The sequence below is a fragment of the Vulpes lagopus genome, chromosome 2 (genome assembly GCF_018345385.1).
Source record: "Vulpes lagopus strain Blue_001 chromosome 2, ASM1834538v1, whole genome shotgun sequence".
Classification (NCBI taxonomy): domain Eukaryota; kingdom Metazoa; phylum Chordata; class Mammalia; order Carnivora; family Canidae; genus Vulpes; species Vulpes lagopus.
The window spans coordinates 42,137,179-42,149,515 of NC_054825.1; the positions used below are offsets into that span (position 1 = coordinate 42,137,179).

General features: G+C 34.2%; 1 protein-coding gene across 6 annotated transcripts in view; it reads right to left on the reverse strand.

Moving 5' to 3' along the window:
• The window catches only part of SCAPER (S-phase cyclin A associated protein in the ER), a 422,176-nt gene that overhangs the window by 256,924 nt on the left and 152,915 nt on the right, over positions 1–12,337 (reverse strand). The gene's annotated exons all lie outside the window — the stretch shown is intronic.

Below are 12,337 nucleotides of genomic sequence, written 5' to 3' on the forward strand. Positions count from 1 at the left end.
AGCACTGTCCAGTGGGGGTCAGGAGGAAAGGTTTCAGGAAGGAAGTACCATGTTTGCTATCTCTTGAAGAATGGACTGAATTTAAATGCATGGATATTGGATCTATGTGTTTTTCTTTGGGCTGGGAGCTGGGAAAGATGACAGAAAGGAAAAATAAAAAGGGCATCTCATAAAACACAAGCAGAGATGAAAGTAGAATGCGATTATTGGCAACAGAGATCTAGTTTGGATGGAACACAGAAAGTCTGCCCCCATATCCCTCCTTATCAATGTTAGATTTTACAGCCCTCACTATAATACTTCTTAGCATGTACACAGCATGTACGTTCCCTTCCCCTCTCTTCTTTATTCATACTTTCATGGCAAAATACTAACTATAAATACAGCTCTCATGCTACTCTGTACACATGCCTGGGCAGATTAATGTGGCTATAATTATGAACTATGTTGACTACTCTCACATTAAATTTATGACATTACATCTCAAATGGCCTCTAATATTGCCAGGCAACCAAAGAACCTTAAACTATTTTCTCCACACACTCTTTCTAGAAATTATTTTCGACTTTCTCCTCAAACTTCTAATACCCTAAATCACTTCCCTTTTTCCTGACACCTTTTCTTCACTAGGCTTCCAAATATTACACTACCAGCTGTGCCTTCTAAATCTTCTTTGGTGCATCCTTTTGCTCTGCTTGATCAGTAAATGTTGGAGTATCCCAGAGTTATTCTTCTCTATCCAAACTCACTCATCAAGTGTAGTGACTTGAAATATTATTTATACAAAGGCAATTCACAGATTTTTATCTCTAGCCTTGACCTCTCCTCTGAACTCCACGCCCATATCAAACTGTCTAAAAATGTCCACTTAGATGGAGTATTTCCAACATGAGCATTTACAAATAACAGTCCATAACAAAACATTTATGCTCCCCATATAAATAGTTACTCAGGATTCCCCATTTCAGTAAATGGTACTATCCTTTATACAATTGTTCATATTCAATACATCAGCAAATTCTAAGAGCTCTACTTCCAAATAGATCCCAAAATTCATCCCAAATCCAATCACTTCCGCCTACCACCATCATCAGCTCTTGTCTGTACTACCAACAGTCTCTTAACTGGTTTCCCAGCTTCTACTTCAAGTCTTTTCATTACAAAAGTAGTCAGTGATATTTTTAAAACACTAATCACAACACATTATTCCTCTTATCAAAATTACGCCATTTCATCACATTTAAAGTAAAATCCAAACTCTTTACAATGGCCCACAAGCTCTTTATCATTGACCTCTCTGAACTCATAGTACTGTCTCCTTTTCTCACTCTGCTCCATCCACAGTAAAGTAGATGTTGCTTCTCATATTCATCAGGAATGTTACTGCCTCAGGAATCTATATATGTTGTTCCCTTACCCAAGAATATTCTTCTTCCAGATATTTGCACAGTCTCAGCTAAAATGAATACCCAATCCTAAGTAACACCCTCTACTATTTGCCATCTCTTTATTCTGTTTATTTTTCTTCATAGGATTTGCTTAACGTCAAATTTTCATTTGCAATCTCTTGCACTAGAATATAAGTTTCATGAGGGCAAGGACTTTGTTTTGCTGACTGATGCTTCTGTATCTGGAACTGTGCCTGGCATATGGTAGACAATCAATAAGTATGCATTAAATAAATAAGTAAGAAAAGAGTAATGTGGTAAGAGCTAATAACAGTATTTATGGCCAAAAGAGTGAAGGTGCTCAAAAGGTGCAAACTTTCAGTTATATAAGATAAATAAATCCTGAGGGTGTAAAGCATCGTAACTATATTTAACAATACTGTATGGTATGTTTAAAAGTTTCCAAGACAGTGGATCATAAAAATTCCCATCACAAAAAGTTGTAACTATATGTGGTGATGGATGTTAATTAAATTAGTTGTGATAATTACTTCACTATATATATACACGCACACACACACACAAATATATACACATTCAAACATTATGGTGTACACATAAAACTAATACAGTGTTATATGTCAATTAAATCTCAATTTAAAAAAACAAAAAATATTTATGAAGGCTTATTATTAAGCTAAGTACTTTACATATAATCACTCATTCAGTCCTTTAAACTATACTTGGAATATACTTAGAAGGTGTGTATGTTTATTATTCCCATTGAAACTGTGAGAACAAACACAAAAAGTCAAATTACTTGCCCAAAGACAGTCAAAATCACAACTGAGCAACTTTTTCAGATAGTAAAGTAATAAAGCCTAAATTTAAATCAGACAGTATGATTAGAGTGTCTATACTTTTGGCTACTACCTTAGCGATATGGCTGGAAAATGAGTTTGGGCCACAGAATTGTACATACTATGAAAGTTTTCAAATCATAAGGTACGAAAAAATAAAAATAAACCAAAAACTCTACAGGCAAAGGGAGAAAATACTCTCTCAAAAGCAAAAGCAATTATTTTCTTTGATAAGCGAAGCCTGTTGCATAGGACACCTTTATTTCAAATCCAACTAGAAAAAAATAACCCAGGTCTCACATCAAAAGAAAGCAAAACTACAAATAAATAAAGATAACCCTCTTGCCATATCTCCTAAGGATACATGGTACAAAGCAAGTCGTATGTGAAATCACCATCCAGGTTATCATTTTTTGAATACTTAATATGTGATCAGCAAAGGGCTAAATTGCATACATTATTTCCTATAATCTTAACCCCATAGAACAGGTGGCAATATGTTTACATTTCACAACATGTTTAACAATGGCTCAAAGAGGTTTGGCATTATGTCCACAGTCACAAAGCTCAAGGTCAAAACCACAACTGGCTAACCTCACGAGAGAAGCTTTTCTAGTACTCTACATTCCTTCTACCTAACATGGCTCAAGGAAACAAAGTCTCCCATGTAAATTTCTACCTCTGCCCAAGGAAAAGTAATACTCTAAATGACATTTTCAATTTTATGAAGGGCTGAATTATACTATTTTCAGTTGTTTATAAACATCATTTATATATCTAATAGAATCCACTTATGATCCTTACACATAAATGCAGGCACTATATAGAAAAACTTGGAAATCTATCCACAACTATCAAAAACCATATCTTTTAAACAAAAAGAATACATTTACATATACAAACACACATGCATTATGTACTCACATTTATATCAAAATTTTTTTAAATCTCAAAACTAAAAACAAATGAGAATATATTTATATTTTTATGACTTAATAGTAACTTTTTTCTTAATACAAAATCTGTAAGTGTTAATTATAGGAAATATAAATAGAATTAAGAAATAAAAGTCTTCAGGGACACCCAGGTGGCTCAGTGGTTGAGCCTTTGGCTCAGGTCGTGATCCCCGGGTCCTGGTAACGAGTCCCACATTGGGCTCCCATGGGGAGCCTGCTTCTCCGTCTGCCTGTGTCTCTGCCTCTCTCTGTGTGTCTCTCATGAATAAATAAAATCTTAAAAACAAAAAAAGAAAAAAATCTTCAAAACAACGCACACACACAAAAAAGAGATAAAGATCTCCTCTAATACACCTAAAAATAATTATTTGAGTATATCCTTCCAGACATTTTTCTTTGTATATATTTGTTTTTGTAAAAGTAGAATACACCATTTATGATACTTTATAAACTTCTTTTTCATTTAACATTGCAAATATATGGGTGCCTGAGTGGCTCAGTCATTTAAGCAACTGCCTTCAGCTTGGGTCATGATCCCAGGGTCCAGGTATCCAGCCCGGCATCAGGCTCCCTGCTCAGCGGGGAGCCTGCTTCTCCCTTTTCCTCTCCCTCTGCCCTTCCTCCCCCATTACCCTCACTTGTGCGTGCTCACTTTCTCTCAAATAAATAAAATCTTTTTAAAAAATTCAAATATATTCATACCATTAAATAATATTCTACAATATAATCCAGTGGCTGTAAGGTATTCCATTCCTGAATACACCTAACTTTACTAAATGCTTTGTTGTTAGATATTCGGATAATTTTTTTATTTTCGATATTATAAATCAGTACAACAAATATACATATAGTCACAATTTTAAACACATAATATACTTTTCCCTTATGATCAAATCATGGAACTGAACTTCCTGCATCACAGATTACAGATATTTTTAAGGATTTTCATTAAATATTCCCAAACTGAACCAAAAGAGGAATTAATTTATATCTCCACAAGTGATTTGCCATACCTAGTATTTCTATTTTGTTTGTAAATCTGTCAATCTGTTGGCTGAAATACTGATGTTAGTATGTTAGACCATTCGTATTTTGTCCTTTGTGACTTAAAATGTGTCTTTTGTCCAGTTTTCTGTAAACACATTTCAAGTTTTTATATTTTTCCTTCTAGTGTTTTGCATGATATTTTAGTTTCTCTAAGAAACAGATCGGTTGTGGGTAATAAAAGAAACACATTGTTGGATATGACAGAGGATAATTAATAGTCATTTTCGCATTAAAACTATGAAGACTTTATACAGGAAAGTTTTGAGATGGCTTCTGAAGATAGAAAGTATGTATAAAGGTTTTTCAACATTAAGAAGTGGTTGAGAAAATTTTGGTGTATTTCCATAAGGATTAGTCATTAAAATGCTTGTATCAGAAGACTGTGAGTAGAAGAAGGCAGTGGCAGCAAAGTTTTAGATTATTTCTAAATTATCATATAGAACAGAAAGAGCAATTACATATCAAAAGCAAGACCCATAGAAAATATTTTCAATAAAACAAGGTGACAATGTATCTTCCTAACCCCCAAACAGAAGTAGGTAATGTCAAATTGCCAACATATCAGTAGCTTCAGTGTCTTTGAAGGAGAAATCAAAGGGAAACAAGCGAATAAAGAACTTCAGAATTCTAGAAAAGGAACTATTTTTTGCTGGAGAATTCAATAGGCCATTTTGAGAACAGCATTTAAAACAGAGAGAAGTATACCCATTCTAGTGGCAGATGAATGAAACATAGCTGCATTAAAGACTGAACAATTTGGTGAAGGCTAGTCCCAATGAACTCTCAAAAGCAATCTATGGAAGAAGCTGCCACAAAAGGAATTTAATTGAGCAAACTAGAAATAATAACGATAAAGGGGAAAATGACTTGATAAAAGGAGAGCAAGGAAACAGAATCAAGAAATTTCTGAAAGCAGGTTACTGTATTTTTACACACAAAAGAATAGAAAAGGAGCTCCAGGAAATTTAATAGCTACCCTGAATCACAACCCATTCTAAAAGTCCTATAAAACCAATTCCATGTAAAAGTATCAAGATCAATAGCCAAAACTATTAAAAGAAAAAAATTAACTAAAATTAAGCAATAATACAAATGATGAAAATACACAAAAAAATGCACAGAATAAATCAAATCTATTTCAAAATAAGCTAAAACAAAATTTATTTAAAAGATCTTATTTAATTTATTTATTTGTTTGTTTGTTTGTTTGTTTGAGAGAAAGTGAGAGAGGGCACAGAGAGGAGAAGGAGTGCCTGCCAGCAGAGCCCAATGTGGGGCTCGATCCCAAAACCTTGAGATCATGACCTGAGCCAAGGCAGACGCTGAACCAACTGATCCAACTAGGTGACCCTAAAACAAATTTTTAAAGTGGTAGAAGGCATGATAAAACACAAATCACCATCTTAATCATTCAAAATTTAGGTCATGAGACTACAAGAAGATTTCAAATGAAAAAAAAAATCATTTAAGAAATGAAAAGAAGGATGAGCACTGGGTGTTATTCTGTATGTTGGCAAATTGAACACCAATAAAAAATAAATTTATTATAAAATAAATAATAAAATAAATAAATAAATATAAAAAAACGAAAAGAAAAGACAAAGAATGAATAAACACCACAAATAATGCCTCAAATAAAAATGATAAGGAGAAAAAGTGTTTATATCTAAAGAAATAAAAAGGATTTGAGAGTAACTGGAAATATAGGAAGATGGTGAAAGAAGTAAATAGAAATCCCTGAAAAATAAAACCAAAACAAGGGAACAGATCAAATATTAAGAACTATAATTCAGGGCAGCCTGGGTGGCTCAGCAGCTTAGCGCTGCTTCAGCCCAGGGCGTGATCCTGGAGACCCAAGATCAAGTCCCACATCGGGCTCCCTGCATAGAGCCTGCTTCTCCCTCTGCCTGTGTCTTTGTCTCTCTCTCTATGTCTCCCATGAATAAATAAAGAAAAATCTTTAAAAAGAAAAAGAACTGTAATTCAGGAAAAGTTTCCTGAATAGAATATAATTAAATACTAACAAAATACATCACATGCTCTAAAATACCCAGAGTCACTAATGCCAAGACATATCCTATTACTACTCCTGAGCTTTGAAGAAAAAGGAAAAATTACTTGGACATACAGGGGGAAAAAAGTGAGCTAAAAGGATTATCAGTCCCTTTTTGATAGTAACATTTTATACCAGGAAAAAATAAAGTAATATATTTAGTATTTTCAAAGAAATGTGAGCTAAGGATTTTATATCTAGTGAAACCAACTTTCAAGAATAAAACTACAGATAAATGCTACCAACATTAAAAATAAAACCTCAGAGAATATTTTTTTTTCCTCAGAGAATATTATACAAATAAGATCTTCCTGAGGAATCACTAAAGAACAAGCCTCAGAAGATTCCAGGGGAAGATGACTGAGTAGGAAGATCCTAAGGCTCACCTCCCACCAATACACCTAGATAACAACCACGTGATTATAAATAACCCAGAAACTAACTGGAAGACTGGAAGTTCTCCATAGCTAAATGTAGAGAAGAGGCCACATGGAAGAGGTAGGAAGGGTAGAGACATGATCGAGAGGCACATAACCCTCACGGAGATATAGCATAGAAGCAGGAGTTAGACAGACAGGAGTGAGATCTGTTCACTAATCTCAGAGAATGTGCTGCAGGGGGATCTTAGGAAGACTTCTCCAAGAATAAAGGAGCTCATGATGCCATTTCCCTCTCCTGATTCCACCAAGATACAGGGATATATGGGAACTAGCACAGCCCAAACACACTCTACCCAGCTCACTAACAGCACACCCTGCCTCGATGTTCTCCAGCAAACCTTCTCCCTCCAACATACCCACAACTAGAATCCATCCAAAATAGTCCCACAAGTGTGCCAATATGCAAGCAGCCCCAAAAGGGGTCAGCACCACACCAAAGTAACTCCTACCCTGAACAGAGGAACAGGAAAATAGGATTACAGGCCCAGCAATTGGCTGGGGACAGACATCTGGTCTGACTGAAGGCCCTGCCCACCAACAAAAGCTTCTCAGGAGACAACATAGGGAGAGTGCCCTGTAGTTTGCTGCTACCACAGCTGACAAACGCATGGTCTGACTTAACTCAAGCCCAAGGCAGGCCCAGACTTGCACACTAACAACACAGGGACCAAACCCTACCATAATAGGCAAACAGCCACCGCAGACTGCTAAGCTTAAGGAAAACCCAGCTCAGATACAACAGTAAGGAGCACATAAACCACACAGGAGATACCCATGAAGCACCAGATTCACGTTAACAGGGGACACCACACTCCATGGCACTATACAATTTCGTCAACATAAGGCAAGAGCAGGAGATACAGCTCATTTGCCTAACACCTAGGAAAATACAGACTTAGATAAAATGAAGAGACAGAGGAATACATCCTAATGAAAGAACATGACAAAATCACAATAAGAAGTCTAAATGAAATGAACCTAAGTAATATGCCTGATAGAAATTTAAAGTAATGGTCATAAAGATACTCCCTGAACTTGAGAAAAGAGTGGAGGACCTCAGTGAGACACTCATGAAAAAGTAAAAAGGAACCAATCAGAGATGGAAAATTTAGTAACTAGAATTAAAAATATCCTAGAGTGAATAAGTAATAGGCTAAGGAAGCAAACAAACAAACAAAAAAAAAAAACAGATGAGGGTACTGGAGGACAAAGTAATGGAAAGCAATCAAGCTGAACAGAAGCAAGAAAAAAAACGAATAAAAGATGAGAATAATAAAAGGAACTCAGGGACACCATCAAGCATAGCATTTGCATTATAGGGATCCAAGAAGAAGAGAGAGAAAAAGTGGCAGAAATTTTATTTGAGAAAATAATAGTTGAAAACTTTTTGAATCTGGGGAAGGAAATAGAAATCCAGATCCAGCAGGCACCGATATCCCACAACAACCCAAAGAGGCCTGAACAAGAACACACAAAAATTAAAATGGCAAAAAGTAGTGATAGAGAATCTTATAAGTAGCAAGAGAAAATCGTTACATACAAGAGAAACTCCATAAGGCTATCATCTGATTTTCTACCAGAAACTTTACAAGCCAATAGGGAGGGGCATGATATATTCAAAGTGCAGAAAAAACAAACAAAAAACCCTGCAACCAAGAATGCTCTATCCAGTAAGGGTACGGTTCAGAATAGAAAGAGAGATAAAAAGTTTCCTACACAAACAAAAATTAACGGAATTAATCACCACTAAACCAGTCTCACAAGAAATGTTAAAGGGGACTCCTCTGAGTAGGAAGGAAGGACCATAAGCAGGAATAAGAAAAGTAGGAAGCACAAAAGCAGTAAAATTAAGTATATTTATAACAGTCAAGAGACTCACAAAATAAAAGGATGTAAAGCATGATGCCATATACCTAAAACATGGGGAAGAGAAGAGAAAAAATATAATGCTTTCGGAATGGGTTCAAGCTTATGTGACATCAACTTAACATATGCAATGTATATCATCAAATGATACATGCAAAAGACATTATATATAACATTAAAGGTAATGACAAATCAAATACTGATAACAGATATTCAAACAATAAAGAGAAAGGAATCCAAGTATATCACTAAAGAAAGCCAGCAAACCCTGAGAGAGCAAGAGAAGAAAAGAACTAAAAAAGAACTACAAAAAATAATCATAAAACAAGTAACTGGGATGCCTGGGTGGCTCAGCGGTTAAGCATGTGGCTTCAGCTCAGGGAGTGATCCTGGGGTCCTGGGATCGAGTGTTGCATCAGGCTCCCTGTGTGCAGCCTGCTTCTCCCTCTGCCTGTGTCTCTGTCTCAATCTCTCTGTGCCTCTCATGAATAAATAAATAAAATCTTTAAAAAAATAAAAATAAAACAAGTAACAAAATGGCAGTAAGTACATAGTAACAATAATTACTCTAAATGTAAATGGACTAAACACTCCAATCAAAAAACACAGGGTGATGGAATGGATTAAAAAAAAGCAAGATTCAACCATATGCTTCCTACAAAAGACTCATTTCAGACCTAAAGGCACAGGAAGACAGAAAGGGAATGGATGGAAAAGCATTTATCATTCAAATGGCAGTGAAAAGAAAGCTGGGGAGTAATACTTATATTGGACAAAATAAACTTTAAAACAAAGACTGTAACGAGACAAAGAAGAACACTATATAATTATAAAGGGAACATCAAGCAAGAGTATTTAACAATTTTAAGTATGTATACACCCAATATGGGAGCACTCAAATACATAAAACAGCTATTAACAAACATGAAGATAGTAACTCACAGTAATTCAATAATAGCAGGGGACTTTAAAACACTACTTAAATCAATGGACAGATCATTCAAACAGAAAACTGACAAGAAAACAACAGGTTTGGATGACAATGGACCAGATGTATCTAACATATATTCAGAACAATCCATCCTAAAACAGAATACACATTCTTTTCAAGTGCACATGGAATATTCTACAATAGATCATCATTAGACTACAAAACAAGTCCCAAAAAATTAAAAAGAAGGAGTCATACAATGCATCTTTTCTGACCACAACACTATAAATCTAGAAATGAACCAGAAGAAAAATTCTGGAAAGAACACAAATACATGGATATTAAATAACATACTATTAAATAATGAATGAGTCAATCAAGAAATAAAAAAGGAAATCAAAAAACATGGAGACAAATGAAAAACACTTTAGTCAAAATTCCTTAGGATACAGCAAAAGTGATACCAAGAGGTAGTTTATAGTAATACAGACCTGGCTCGAGAAGAAAAATCTCAAAAAAAAAAAAAAAATCCAACCTAATTTTATACCTAAAAGAGAGAGAGGGAATAAAAAAGAAGAAGAAAACCCCAAGCCTGTAAAAGAAAGGAAATAATAAAGATTAGAACAAAAATAAATGAAGCTAAAACTAAAAAACCACAGAACAGATAAATGGAACGAGGACTTAGTTCTTTGTGAAAAAAAAAAAAATCAATAAAACTGATAAACCTATATGCAGACTCATCAAAACGAAAAGAAAGAGGATTCCAACAAAATGATGGAATGAAAGAGAGAAATAAATAACACCACAGAAATACAAATAATTATAAGAGAATATTATGAAAAATTATATGCCAACAAATTGGGACACATAGAAGAAATGGACAAATTATCGAAAACATGTAACCTGCCAAAACTGAAATCAGGAAGAAATAGAAAATTTTGAACAGACTAATTGCCAGCCATGAAAGTGAATCACTAGTCAAAATGACTCCCATCATACAAGTCTAGGACCAGATGGCTTTACAGGTGAATTCTATCAAACTTTTAAAAAAGAGTTGATATCTATTATTTTAAAACTATTTAAAACAACAGAAGAGTCAGAAAAGTTTCCAATTTCATTGTATGAGGCCAGCATTATACTGATACCCAAACCAGATGAAGACACCGAGAGAGAGAGAGAGAGAGAGAGAGAGAAACGATGAACACACATGCAAAAATATCCTCAACAAAATATAAACAAAACAAATCCAACAATACATTAAAAACAAATCATTCGCCAAGATCAAGTGGGAATTATTCCTGGGATGAAAGGGTGGTTAACTATTCACAAATCAATCTATTCCTGGGATGAAAGGGTGGTTAACTATTCACAAATCAATCAACATGATACATCAGATCAAGAGAAAGGATAAAAATCATCTGATTATTTCAAAAAACGCAGAAAAAACATTTAATAAAGTATGATACCCACTTACGATAAAAATTCTCAACACAGCAGTTTCACACGGAATATACTTCAACATAATAAAGGCCATCTATGAAAAACCCACAGCTAACATCATACTCAATGGTGAAAAGATGAGAGCTTTTCCCCTAAGATCAGGAACAAGCCAAGTATATTCACTCTCTCCACTTTTATTTAACATAGCCCTGAAATTCTAGCCACAGCAATCAGACAAGAAAAAGAAATAAAAGGCATCCAGGTTGGTAAGGAAGAACTATATCTTTCACTACTTGCAGATCATATGACACTATATATAGAAAATCCGAAAGACTCCACCAAAAACCTACTGGAAATGATAAATCAATTTATAAAGGTTGTAGGATACAAAATCAATACACAAATCTATTGCATTTCTATACACTAAATAATGAAGTAGCATAAACAGAAATTAAGAAAATAATCCCATTTATAATTGCATCACAAACAATAAATTATCTAGGAATAAACCTAACCAAGGAGGTCAAAGGCCTATACTCTGAACTATTAAAGATTGATGGAATAAATTGAAGATGACACAAATGGGAAAACATTCTATTCTAATGAATTGGGAGAATAAATATTGTTGAAATGGCCATACAACTAAAGCAATCTAAAGATTTAATGCAATCCCTATCAAAGTATCAACATTTTTCACAGAACTAGGATGAATAATCCTAAAATGTGTATGGAACTGGACAGCTACATGTTAAAAAGTGAAATTGGACTACTTACTTCCTACAACAAAATAGCAGTAGGGAACTGATTTCATAAATTATGGCACATGTATTAAAATGATACTACACAGATTTGATTAATTTTAAACAATAATGATATTAAAAACTGTATATGCTGTATAATGTTAAAAAATCAGGATTCAAATCTACACAATGTAGTTTATATATAAAAAAAGCATGTAAGATTTATATACTAATATATAAAGAGCAGAAAATAGGTCAAATGTTAATAGTAACCATTATTAAGGAATAATGGTTAATAAGGAATCCAATTGTCTAAAATTAGTATTAGTATTTTAATTATAAAATTAATGTTAATATGGAAATGCAAAGAAAACTTTTTAAAGAAAACAACATTGATCTGTACAAGGTTATAGTTGCTGTAAGCTTATTAATGCTGCAGAAGAATAAATATAACTGCAAAAATACACTCATCTTTCATGTCTACTCACAATCACTATTATGCCACAGCCAGAAGGAAAAGACACAGTATGTATGATTTACTTAGTCATTTTCAAAATATGAAGCACTCAGAACCAAAAAAATCACCCCAAAAGGTGTGGATCTCCTTCCTTCCTAA